General features: G+C 39.9%; 1 protein-coding gene across 12 annotated transcripts in view; it reads right to left on the bottom strand.

The window, feature by feature from the left end:
- The window catches only part of LOC145529023 (uncharacterized), a 1,122,255-nt gene that overhangs the window by 1,062,459 nt on the left and 47,010 nt on the right, over positions 1-12,786 (bottom strand). The window contains exon 3 of one of the 12 annotated variants that reach the window (XR_014070844.1): positions 2,791-4,477. The exons of the other annotated variants lie outside the window; for them this stretch is intronic. The gene's annotated coding sequence lies outside the window, so the exon portion shown is untranslated. Of the gene's footprint in view, positions 1-2,790; positions 4,478-12,786 lie in introns of those variants that run through there. 12 annotated transcript variants of the gene reach the window in all.

Raw genomic sequence — 12,786 nt, 5'->3', positions numbered from 1 at the left:
TGTGGGGTGACTGCTCCTTTTTCCTGGGTCTTGGTGTGCACAAGTTTCTGTTTGTGCCCTCCCAGAGTCTGTTTCCCCAACCTGTGTAAGTTCTGGCAGCTCTATGGTGGGTTAATGGTGACCTACTCCAAGAGGGCTTACCCAGGTCTACCACACCCAGAGCCCTGAGACTGAGCAGACTAAGACAGTGACTGATTAAACCCAAAACTAAAGCATAACTAAAATCATTTCCTCCCCCAAAGAATCCAAAGCCCTCAACTTTCAGTCCTTTACTTGCGTTTTTTCATAGCACTTTTTTAAAAATCAGATATTTATATTGCTAATTGTATAGCTCTTCCTATACAATTTCTTCCTATAGATCTTTATATTCATTTACATAAAGTGTAAATTAGCATCTAGACTAATGCCTGATCTGTAATAGACTCTTGATAAATAGCCATTGAACAGGTGTTGAACACAAAATTTAGCTACCAAACAGCTAGCTATCTTCATGAACAGGGAGGATTTAATCTCCAAACCCTCCCTGGAAGCAAGAGAAATATTCGTTTCACATCCATCTAGCACACTGAGTTGAAAAGGGGGGAAAAAATTACATTTCCATGTTTAAAATAGTCTAAAGTTTTTGTTTTCTTATTTTCTTATCTTTGTTTTCAGACGGTAAAGCATCTGCCTACAATGCAGGAGACCCAGTTTCCATCCCTGTGTAGGGAAGATTCTCTGGAAAAGGAAATGGCAACCCACTTCAGTACTCTTGCCTGGAAAATCCCATGGACAGAGAAGCCTGGTAAGCTACAGTCCATGGGGTTGCAAACAGTCGGACACGACTGAGTGATTTTCTTATTTCTTATTTCCAGTTAAATGATTATTATGCAGTCTCGGGTCTCCAGGAAGCTCCCACATTGTCCTGAAGCTAATTTGTCCTAGGCCTGAGGACCTAGTTTTCTCCCCACACAGTGCAGTTGGAGAAACGTGTGAAACCTGGGAGGAAGGGATAAGGAAGAGAGCAGAGGTGACTCCTGATCTTGCTGTCTGTGCTCTACTTGTGTTATATTTCAATCATCAAAATATATCATGGGGTTCCGAGAAATTACATGGAAACCTTTTTCTTCAGAACACTTACAGCTAATCAATTAAAGGGAGAAAATGCATAGAAATTAAATAGAAAATTATAATTGGCAGATGGGAAAGAAATCATTGAGAGGAAAATGTCTGGTAAAAAATTATTCTTGTTAGTTGACTTTTATCTGGTCTATAGAAAAGTAGGACTCCATTTCACAAAAAATTCAGATGTCATGTCTCTTTATCACTGTGTGATTGCACTTAAAATGCATTCATCAGGCTTGTTGACTCAAGTTATTAAGTTCTAATATAGATTAGCTAAATTGTTGGAACACAGATGCATACTCTAAGAGAGCATGAATTTTAAAATCCAGTTTTATATTACATTTCTTGAGAAGTTTTTACTGTGGTTTGAAATCCACCCTGGAAGAGCATCATAGAATATTCCACCCATTTGTATTTTATGTGACAAAACCAGGTTCACCATTTATTCCTAACTAAAATTGAATTGTCTGAGAATTGCAATAACTGTCAGCCTCTAAAGAGCTTATCTCATGTCTCACAGTTTGATTGGATTGTTTTCTGAAACAGTCTTTCCTTTTCAATTTCATAAAGACCATAAATGCTTACATTATTGTTCTTTTGTTCTCTTTCCCAGAACTTTGTTCATTTTAATTTTTAGTCATAAGGGCCTAAAATGACCCTGCTTTTCCTTCTAACCCACAATTCAACTAAAGTGCAATTGTGGGGCATTTGACCTCTTTCCATCTATGACTGCATGGAAAAGAAGGACCTTAATAAGGAAAGTAATTAGTGAATCAAGTGATCAGAATCATAAAGTAGAAAAGCAAATTTCATTCTATAAATAAATGATTCTTAAGCTACGAACCTGAAGCTAAACCAGTTATCAAAAAATCAAAGCACAAAATGACAGAAGACATTAAGTCATGCCAGATTCCCAACTGTAAGTGCTCTGACCTGAGATAGCCCTGGGATAGCAAATGAGCTAGTCAACAAAGTTTACTGTAAAGCAAGTTTGTATAGTGATGAATACAATTCTTGAGCATTAAACGCCAAACTAAAATTACACTGGAAAAAATGTCATCCATAAACACATCATAATTTATTGAAGCCCTAAGCATGCTAGCATGATTAATATCAGACATCATAGTAAAAAATGGAGGAGGAAATGGCAACCCATTCCAGTATTCTTTCCTGGAGAATCTCATGGACAGAGGAACCTAGCAAGCTATAGTGCATAGGGTTGCAAAGAATCGGGCACAGCCCGAAGCTTCTTAGCACGCACGCATGCATGGTAAAAAAAAAAAAAAATTAAGCTTGGTTATAGTTATAGCACAAATGTAAAAAAAAAAAATCAAAAAGAAAAAAGGTTTTAAATATTTTTTATAAATATTTATTTCTTTTTGGCTGTGTGGGGTCTTAATTGCAGCAGACAGGCTCCTCTAGTGCAGAGCATGGACTCAATTGCCCCCACGGCATGTGGGATCTTAGTTCCCCAACCAGGGATCAAACCTGAGTCCCCTGCATTGGAAAGCAGATTCTTAGCTACTGGACTACCAGGGAAGTCCCTTAAATATTCTTCAATTATCAACAAGTATGTCATAATGAGGGGAATCTAAGCAACACATCTAGATACACATACAGCTACAAATATGATTTCAATTATACACATACACACACAGATATTAATTAACAACAAGCACCTCAGGGTAGTGGAATGCATAATTTTTACTTTATTCTTTTACCTTTTACAGATTCACAAAATTCCTAAAATAACTATGTGTTACCTTGGCAATCACATACATAAAAGCATATTTAAGTCATCTGACTCTCTAAATGATATCTACCTAATCTAACATTCTTTAACCTCAACTATCAAAAAAAAAATGCTTCATATACTCTATATTAAATAAATACTAAGTTTAGAGTATTAGGAATGTAACATTATCACAGTCCCTTCCCTATTTATTATTTTCATGAGAATCTGAAGCTCCCCATCCCTCCCCCACCAACACACAGACTAGAAAGCAGGCAAACGAGTTCTCCACTTCTTTACACTTGGAAGACAAAATCTACATTAGAAAATCTTCATGTTAGATATTTTTTGGTAAGATACCCTTGAGATATCTCCAAATTTCACATAGAGGACTACCATCTGCCAATCAAGGGTCACATTAGGCTCTTCAGAGATCTAAATAAACATTGAAGAGATTAGATACTTCATATGTAACTTTTCAAAGTGATACAAAAATCACATAAACACTAAAATTAAAATTGCCTCTGTTTAAATGTTCCACTTACAAAGTTTAGAATTCTCTTTTCGGTAGTGAAGGCAGATCATTCTTTTGCTGATGGCTAAACAAGCCTATTCTCTATCCTTTGCCTAACCTATCCATGTACCTAAACAGTGATCAGCTCTGCTCCCCTACTCAATTATGCAGTAAAAGACTGCAGATTAGAGAACTGAATTACCAGCACATTCTCTCTCTGTATAAATATCCCACCTCAAATGTCAAGGTTTTCAGATTAACAATAAAAACATGGTTGGTAAATTCTTTTTCTTCCTGTCTGAGCACACAAAGCCCTTTCTACAAGGTCAGATCCCAAATCATATACTGCTCCTCTTGTTTCTTACGGAAGCATTCATTTACTCATAAACTAAATGCAGGATTGAATTGAATAGGACAATTTGGAATAATTTATCCCAATCTGGCTATAGAAACACAAAAGCCATGATAATTAAAATATGTGAGTATGTATGTTTGTTTTTAGACATTTTAGACATTTTAAGACTTGACTTTGAATTGAGAAAGATGCTACAAACAAAGAGCTCATGTGTTTCAGGAAGCAGAGCCTTCAGGATGAAAACCAAGTACTGAATCCAGTTGTCTGAAACAATCAATCATCAGTGGCTTGAAACAGGTTTGTGTTGTGCTCTGTGTTTAAGTGTTAGCTATTATAAATTTGCAAGTGTAGCTAACACCTAAAGAGAAGGAGAGAACTTTCAATTCTACTTACTGTTCAAGTCTACTTGACAATAAAGAAAAAGGGAAATTCAGTTTTATTTGTAATCTGAGAGAGCACACACACAAAAGAGAATATGTTTCTACCATCATGCCCTCATAGTAGCAGTAACTAAAGAATTCAGAACCAGAGGGTTCAGGAATTCAAGAGTTCATTAGACAGAGGGAAGTGTTAGATCCACGGACACTGGCTTCCCTTTCGTCTGAGTTGGGTGTTTGTTCTGTGCCCTGTTTAGTATGGAATGAAGACATTCTGCAGGCCCCAGGTCATCTAAAGAGAATCTGCAGCTGTCACCTTCACTGCCACATTAGCTATGAGGCAGAACTTTCAGACAATTTCTTCTGTATGGCTCTAAGATATCTTCACGTCATACCTTCAAAAGAAAGTGACAGGTAATTGCCTCTAACACAATTCTCTTTCATCACCAAATGTATTTTGAAATATAATTCAGATTTTTCATTTTCATCCAACAAAACTTCTTTTAGAAATGCATTGGCACACATAAATGCTGTTTTATTAATATATACTTATACTGGTTCAGCCTTCTTGTATGTATTTGTATTATTATCAGACTGAGTCTGTGAGGAGGACTGACTTTTGTTTAGGTAAAATCCAAGATTGCCACCTGACATAATATGAGGTGTATGCTAAATGGTTCAATTTTTCAAAATTATTCCTCTTGCCATGAAGCCTGGAAAAGTTCCACCATTTAAAATTTGCTGAATTCAGGAGCCTCCTTAGACTACCCTTGGCCTACACCCTTGGAGACAATTATAATTCCCAAGAATTAGCCATTAAATAATATAAAGCCAGGTATTTATGAAAATAATTTTCATGTACCAAAAAAGTATCTAAAATTTTCTAGTTGATTAGATAATAATATCATAACAGAGTATAACTTATTAGGTTACCTTATCAATGAACAGTTTAAAAACCAAAAAAAAAAAAAAATTAACCAATCATCTATATTAAAGTATCAGCATCAGAGCTGCCAAATTCAATGGGCTTTTCTCTCAGTTCAGTTCGGTTCAGTCACTCAGTCGTGTCCGACTCTTTGTGACCCCACGGACTGCAGCACACCAGGCTTCCCTGTCCATTACCAACTCCCAGAGCTTGCTCAAACTCATGTCCATTGAGCCGGTGATGCCATCCAACCATCTCATACTCTGTCATCCCCTTCTCCTCCCGCCTGCAATCTTTCCCAGCATCAGGGTCTTTTCCAATGAGTCAGTTCTTCACATCATATGGCCAAAGTATTGGAGTTACAGCTTCAGCATCAGTCCTTCCAATGAATATTCAGGACTGATTTCCTTTAGGATGGACTGGTTGGATCGCCTTACAGTCCAAGGGACTCTCAAGAGTCTTCTCCAACATCACAGCTTTTCTCTGCTCTTATCTTATTCTACCTTCCAGTACTATTTGCCAACATCAGTTCCTCCCTTCTCTTTGTTTCCGTGATCCCAATCCTTCCAGGTTTTCTCATTGGTCATTTCTCCTCGCTACTTCCTGGCTCTTCCTCTAAATTTTGAAGTTGCTGTTCAGTCGCTAAGTCATGTCCAACTCTTTGCAACCCCATGGATTGCTATACTCCAGACTGCTCTGTCCTTCACTTTCTCCCAGAGTTTGCTCAGATTCTTGTCCATTGAATCAGTTAATGCCATCTAACCATCTCATTCTCCATAGCCTTCTTCTCCTGTTGCCTTCAATCTTTCCCATATGAGGGTCTTTTCAAATGAGTCAAGTCTTCACATCAGGTAGCCAAAGTATTGGAGCTTCAGGTTCAGTGCCAGTCCTTCCAAGAATATTCAGCATTGGTTTCCTTTAGGATTAATTGATTTAATCTCCTCGCTGTCCAAGGGACTCTCAAGAGTCTTCTCCAGCACAATTCAAAAACCTCATTTCTTCAGCAGTGGGCCTTCTTTACGGTCCAACTCTTACACTCGTACATGCCTACTAGAAAAACCACAGCTGTGACTATATTGACCTTTATTGGCTGTCTAGGTTTGTCACCACTTCCCTGTCAAGGAGCAAGCATCTTTTAATTTCATGACTCCAGTCACCATTCGCAGTGATTTTGGAGCCCAAGAGAATAAAATCTGTCACTGCTTCCACTTTTTCCCCTTCTATTTGCCATGAAGTGATGGGACTAGATGCCATGATCTTAGTTTTTTAATGTTGAGCTTCAAGCCAGCTTTGTCATCCTTCTCTTTTACGCTCATCAAGAGGCTCTTTAGTCCCAAGGGTTATTCCCGGGCACCCTCCTCTGTCTTCATTCTCTAAGTGACCTCATCAACTTTCATAGATTCATAGACTATCTGTGTGTTTGTGACTCTCAAATTTACATCTTTAGCTCAAATCTTTTTCTCCCTAGACTCAGACAAAAGCAGGCCATTTGAAACCTTTACCTGAAGGTCTTGCAGACATTCCAAACTCAACATATTCAATATGGGAGTTTTCACCATCTTAACTATCAGTTGAGCAAGATGGCACCAGCATCCCATCCAGTTACTAAAGCCAGAAACCAGAGTCATCCTTGAATTTCTCACTTTCTCTCATGCATTTCAACTGAAAACATATCTTGACTCTATCCACACATCTCTTGTTCCTCTGTGCCAGTAGCATACTAGATGACCATTATCTCTTGGCTACATTACTGCAAACTGCCTCCTTCTTACTCTCTCTTCTACCATTCCCTCACTTCAATCCACGAGACAGAGAGAAGCAAAACAAATCCTAGCATATATTTTGAAGCAGCCATTTCCTTTCTTAATCCCCTTCCATGGTTTTTTGTTTCACATGGAATAAACTTTCCCACAATGCCTTCTAAAATCCAATCCCACCTATGTCTTCATTACTCTCCACCTTTCTCTGAGACCTTCAGCTACTCCCACTATATTTCATCAAACTCTTCTCCACCTCAGGATGTTTGCATATACTAGAACTGTGAATAGATTCCAGATATATTTTTGGAGATGAGTTTAAGGACATGAGAAAACAGGGAGTTTCAAGGATAACCTCCTATTGGCCCTCCTTAAACTCTTCATATGACTCTCCATGCGGCTAACTCCTTCTCATCCTTTGTATCTCAGCCAGCCCTGAACATTACTGAGCTCAATCCTATAGTCACTCTGAATATCTCTCATCACTCTGTATCCCTTCCATCAGGATTGGTAGAACTTCCAGCATAGGAGTAAATACAGACTGAGTAAAGGCTCTGCCAAGTGATGTAGGACAGTGAACCTCAGGTCACTGTTGTAGCAGGTATGAAGGGCAGAGACATAAACAAGGCAGTAACTCCAAAAATGGGACTATACTTATTATACAACTGCATACAGTTTTTTTTTTTGGTTCTGAATTCCCAATCTGCCGAAAATAGATCATTTAATCTATTTTGTTTTGATAAACACAAACATAAGAATTTTTTAAAATCACTTTTTAGTTTAAAACTTGGTTCTCCTCTTTCAGTAAAATTCAACTACTACTTCAGTACTTGAAGATCGTGGCATCTGGTCCCATCACTTCATGGCTAATAGATGGGGAAATAATGGAAACAGTGACAGACTTTATTTTGAGGGGCTCCAAAATCACTGCAGATGGTGACTGCAGCCATGAAATTAAAACATGTTTGTTCCTTGAAAGAAAACCTATGACCAACCTAGACAGCATATTGAAAGCAGAGACATTGCTTTGCTGACAAATGTCCGGATAGTCAAAGCTATGGTTTTTTCAGTAGTCATGCATGGATGTGAGAGTTGGACCATAAAGAAAGCTGAGCACCAAAGAATTGATGCTTTTGAACTGTAATGTTGGAGAAGACTCTTGAGAGTCCTTTGGACTGCGAGGAGATCCAACCAGTCAGTCCTAAAGGAAAGAAATCAATTCTGAATATTCATTAGAAGGACTGATGCTGAAGCTGAAGCTGCAATACTTTGGCCACCTGATGTGAGGAGCTGACTCATTGGAAAAGACCCTGATGCTGGGAAAGATTGAAGGTGGGAGGAGAAGGGGATGACAGAGGATGAGATGGTTGGATGGCATCACCGACTCAATGGACGTGAGTTTGAGTAAATTGGGGGAGTTGGTGATAGACAGGGAAGCCTGGCGTGCTGCAGTCCATGGGGTCTCAAAGAGTTGGACATGACTGAGTGACTGAACTGAACTGAATTGAACTACCTCAGTCACTATTCACAGCTCAAAGGTTTCTCTTTGAGCTTTCTTCCCCCATTAAACTCCCAGATGAACCAGCCCATGATGCATCCCGGTAGCAAATCAGTAAAGACAGACAGAAAGCCTGCTTATAAGAGACAGGTTGTGTGGCTGGTTCACATTCCCATCCTGGCTGCTGGCATCACCATTGACCTGCCTTCTGGTGCTAGTGGTGTCCAATCTCTGGTTCTATTTTTCAACAGGTTTAAAGGTTGCTAAGAATCTCACTGGGCAGTCTCTCCATTATCTCTTAGTGTCAGGAGAAAGGTTGTAGATTGCCACCTCAGCTCCCAGGTAGTTGTCCACACAGCCTCTGTATTGGGTCCCTTCATCCTGCTGTAAAGCCTTGGAGGTAGTAAGCCAGTCTAGAGCCTCAGGTATTTTCTTCAGCCTGCTCTGGACCTCAGGAAAACCTACCAGTATCAACTCTGACAAGGTCAGCTCTTCAGGAATCTAAGGGCTATCTTTGTCTCCTCTCACAGACTACATCTTGCTCATTTTCTGCTCTTCTTTTCCCAATTCCAGGGAAGGGTTATACCTGTACGTTTTGCCTTTGACAGAGCTCTAGACAAAAAGCTAATACCAGTGTCTATATTAAATACATCGAATTCCAAAAGAGAATTTTGGGGAACCCTAACTTTAGAATGGTATGGGACAGGTAGAACATTTTCCTCTCCTTGCATGAGGCAATAGGAAGGTATAAAACATCTAACATTAATGTTTCATAAACTCTCCCTGACCCCAGAAATCTCCATAGTCCAGCCACTTGGCATAGATCCTCTTTTGATGTGATCAATCATATTTTCTCACACCTGGTGGGATCAACATACTATCTAGATTGCCTTTGTCCTCAGAGATCCTGAATGGAAAATGAAAAAAATAAGCTCTGTATTTCAATGTCTGAAGTTATTGTAACGAGTAATACTTCATATCAGTTTAGTTCAGTTCAGTCACTCAGTCATGTCCGAATTTTGCGACCCCATGGACAGCAGCACAACAGGCTTCCCTGTCCATCACCAACTCCCGGAGCTTGCTCAAACTCATGTCCATCAAGCCAGTGATGCCATCCAAACATCTCATCCTCTGTCGTCCCCTTCTCCTCCCACCTTCAATCTTTCCCAGCAACAGGGTCTTTTCCAATGAGTCAGCTCCTCACATCATGTGGCCAAAGTATTGGAGCTTCAGCTTCAGCTTCAGTCCTTCCAATGAATATTCAGGACTGATTTCCTTTAGGACTGACTGGTTGGATCTCCTTGCAGTCCAAGGGACTCTCAAGAGTCTTCTCCAAAATCATACTTCAAAAGCATCTATTCTTCAGTGCTCAGCTTTCTCTATAGCCCAACTCTCATATCCGTACGTGACTACTGAAAAAAACATAGCTTTGACTATCCGGAACTTTGTTGGCAAAGTAATATCTCTGCTTTTTAATATGCTGTCTAGGTTGGTCATACCGTTTCTTCCAAAAGGCAAGCATCTTTTAATTTCATAACAGTCACCCTCTGCAGTGATTTTGGAGCCCAGAAAAATAAAGTCTGTCACTGTTTCCATTATTTCCCCATCTATTTGCCATGAAGTGATGGCACCGGATGCCATGATCTTAGCTTTGAAATGTTGAGTTTTAAGCCAATTTTTCACTCTCCTCTTTCACTTTCATCAAGAGGCTCTTTAGTTCTTCTTCACTTTCTGCCATAAGGGTGGTGTCATATGCATATCTGAGGTTATTGATATTTCTCCCAGCAATCTTGATTCCAGCTTGTGCTTCATCCAACCTGGCATTTCACATGATTTATTCTGCATATAAGTTAAGTAAGCAGGGAGACAATATACAGCCTTGACATACTCCTTTCCCTATTTGGAACCAGTCTGTTGTTCCATGTAAAGTTTTAACTATTGCTTCTTGACCTGCATACAGACTTCTCAAGAGGCAGGTAAGGCAGTCTGGTATTCTCCTCTCTTGAAGAATTTTCCACAGTTTGTTGTGATCCACACAGTCAAAGGCTTTGGCATAGTCAATAAAGCAGAAGTAGATGCTTTTCTGGAACTCTCTTGCTTTTTCGATGATTCAACAGATGTTAGCAATTTGATCTCTGGTTCCTCTGCCTTTTCTAAATCCAGATTGAATATCTGGAAGTTCACGGTTCACATATTGTTGAAGCCTGGCTTGGAGAACTTTGAGCATTACTTTGCTAGTGTGTGAGATGAGTGCAATTGTGTGGTAGTTTGAACATTCTTTGGCATTGCCTTTCTTTGGAATTGGAATGAAAACTGACCTTTTCCAGTCCTGTGGCCACTGCTGAGTTTTCCAAATTTGCTGGCATATTGAGTGTAGCACTTTCACAGCATAATATTTGAGGATTTGCAATAGCTCAACTGGAATTCCATCACCCCTACTAGCTTTGTTCGTAGGGATGCTTCCTAAGGCCCACTTGACTTCACATTCCAAGATGTCTGGCTCTAGGTGAGTGATCACCCCATCGTGATTATCTGGGTCGTGAAGATCTTTTTTGTATAGTTCTTTTGTGTATTCTTGTCACCTCTTCTTAATATCTTCTGCTTCTGTTAGGTCCATACCATTTCTGTCCTTAATTGTGCCCACCTTTGCATGAAATATTCCCTTGGTATCTGTAATTTTCTTGAAGAGATCTCTAGTCTTTCCCATTCTATTGTTTTCCTCTGTTTCTTTGCATTGATCACTGAGGAAGGCTTTCTCATCTATCCTTGCTATTCTTTGAAATTCTGCATTCAGATACCCCATGTCCAAGGACAAAAAAAGATATCTCACATGCAAGGGCAAAGGGAAGCCCCAGCAAGATGGTAGGAGGGGCAAAACACGTTTAGAATCAAACCCCATACCCGCCAGAGACATTCAGAGGACTCAAACAAACTTTGTGCATACCAGGACCCAGAGACACACCCCCCCCCCCCCCAGAGACAGCCAGAACTGTGTTTGAGTGTCTCCTGCGGAGGTATGGGTCAGCAATGGCCTGCTGCAGGGGCAGGGGCTCTGGGTGTGGTAGACCTGGGTACGGCATAAGCCCTCTTGGAGGAGGTCACCATTAACTCCACCATAGAGCTACCAGAACTTACACAGGACTGGGGAAACAGTCTCTTGGAGGGCACACACAAAACCTTATGCACACCAGGACCTAGGAGAAAGGAGCAGTGACCCCAAAAGAGACTAATCCAGACTTGCCCATGAGTGTCCAGGAGTCTCCGGTAGAGGCATTGATTGGCGGTGGCCTGCTGCAGGGTTGGGGACACTCAGTGCAACAGTTCATGCATGGGACCTTTTGAAGGAGGTCACCATTATCTTCATTACCTCCACCATAGTTTGGCCTCAGGTCAAGCAACAGGGAGGGAACATAGCCCCTCCCATCAACAGAAAATTGGGTTAAAGATTTACTGAGCATGGCCCTGCCCATTAGAACAAGACCCAGTTTCCCCCTCAGTCAGTCTCTCCCATCAGGAAGCTTCCATAAGCTTCTTATCCTTATCCATCAGAGGGCCAACAGAATGAAATACTTCATATACAACTTCCCTAGTCTATCATTTTTCTCTGACCCTAAGAGCAGTGCGCCCCCTGGTGGCTCAGATGGTAAAGACTCTGCTCACAATGAGGGAGACCTGGGTTTGATCCATGGAGATGGGAATCACCACCACTCCAGTATTCTTTCCTGGAGAATTCCTTGGACAGAGGAACCTGGTGGGCTACAGTCCATTGGGGTTGCAAAGAGTCAGACATAACGGCAACTAACATTATGAGCAATATTTGTTTCAGGTCCTTTGTCAAAGATTGAAACCACTATTTAAAATCTGAAACCACTATTTAAAATCTGAAACCAACAGAACAATGATAAATGTGATGCTTATTTTAAAAGTAATGAAAAGCTATTTTGGTCAAGGAGAGCAAACTTCTGATCATGTAGAACACTTGTGAAAAATCTTTAATGATTACAGAAGTAAGAGTAAGTTGAAAGTCTTAGAAGCATGTTTTGTGTTGATTACAGAGGAAGGAATTTTATGTCAGTCTTAGAGTATGTTTACTATTACCCATTAGCAATCATTGTCACCAATCAATCAGACAGACTTAAAAGTACTTTTAACCCTAACCTTAATCTTGGCAATAGAACTGTCAGTTTTTTTCTAGGAGTAAGGAGGCTTTTTTTTACTCTCAATCCCTTTTTGATCCTCTCTCAGACAAAGCTGCAGGAAAGATCATCAAGATTGTCCAAATCTTTTTCACTGTTCTTGATTCCCTTGAAAATTGATGTTTAATTTGAGAAGGCCTGATTTTCAGTTTGAGTGTTTCTCAGCATGATTTTACCTCTAGTAGGCTTTGTATCGTCTGTTAGGAGATTGATACATGGAAGAATTCAAGACTCTGGATAATAAACATGATATAACTGTGAAAAAAAATGAGAATAAAGTACTATAATAAGGTATCTACAATCATGGCCTAAGATTTCCCAGACTGTC

Source organism: Giraffa tippelskirchi, chromosome 12, assembly GCF_054371585.1.
Source record: "Giraffa tippelskirchi isolate mGirTip1 chromosome 12, T2T-mGirTip1v1.2.pri, whole genome shotgun sequence".
Classification (NCBI taxonomy): domain Eukaryota; kingdom Metazoa; phylum Chordata; class Mammalia; order Artiodactyla; family Giraffidae; genus Giraffa; species Giraffa tippelskirchi.
This window is presented reverse-complemented; position numbering and strand designations above follow the sequence as displayed.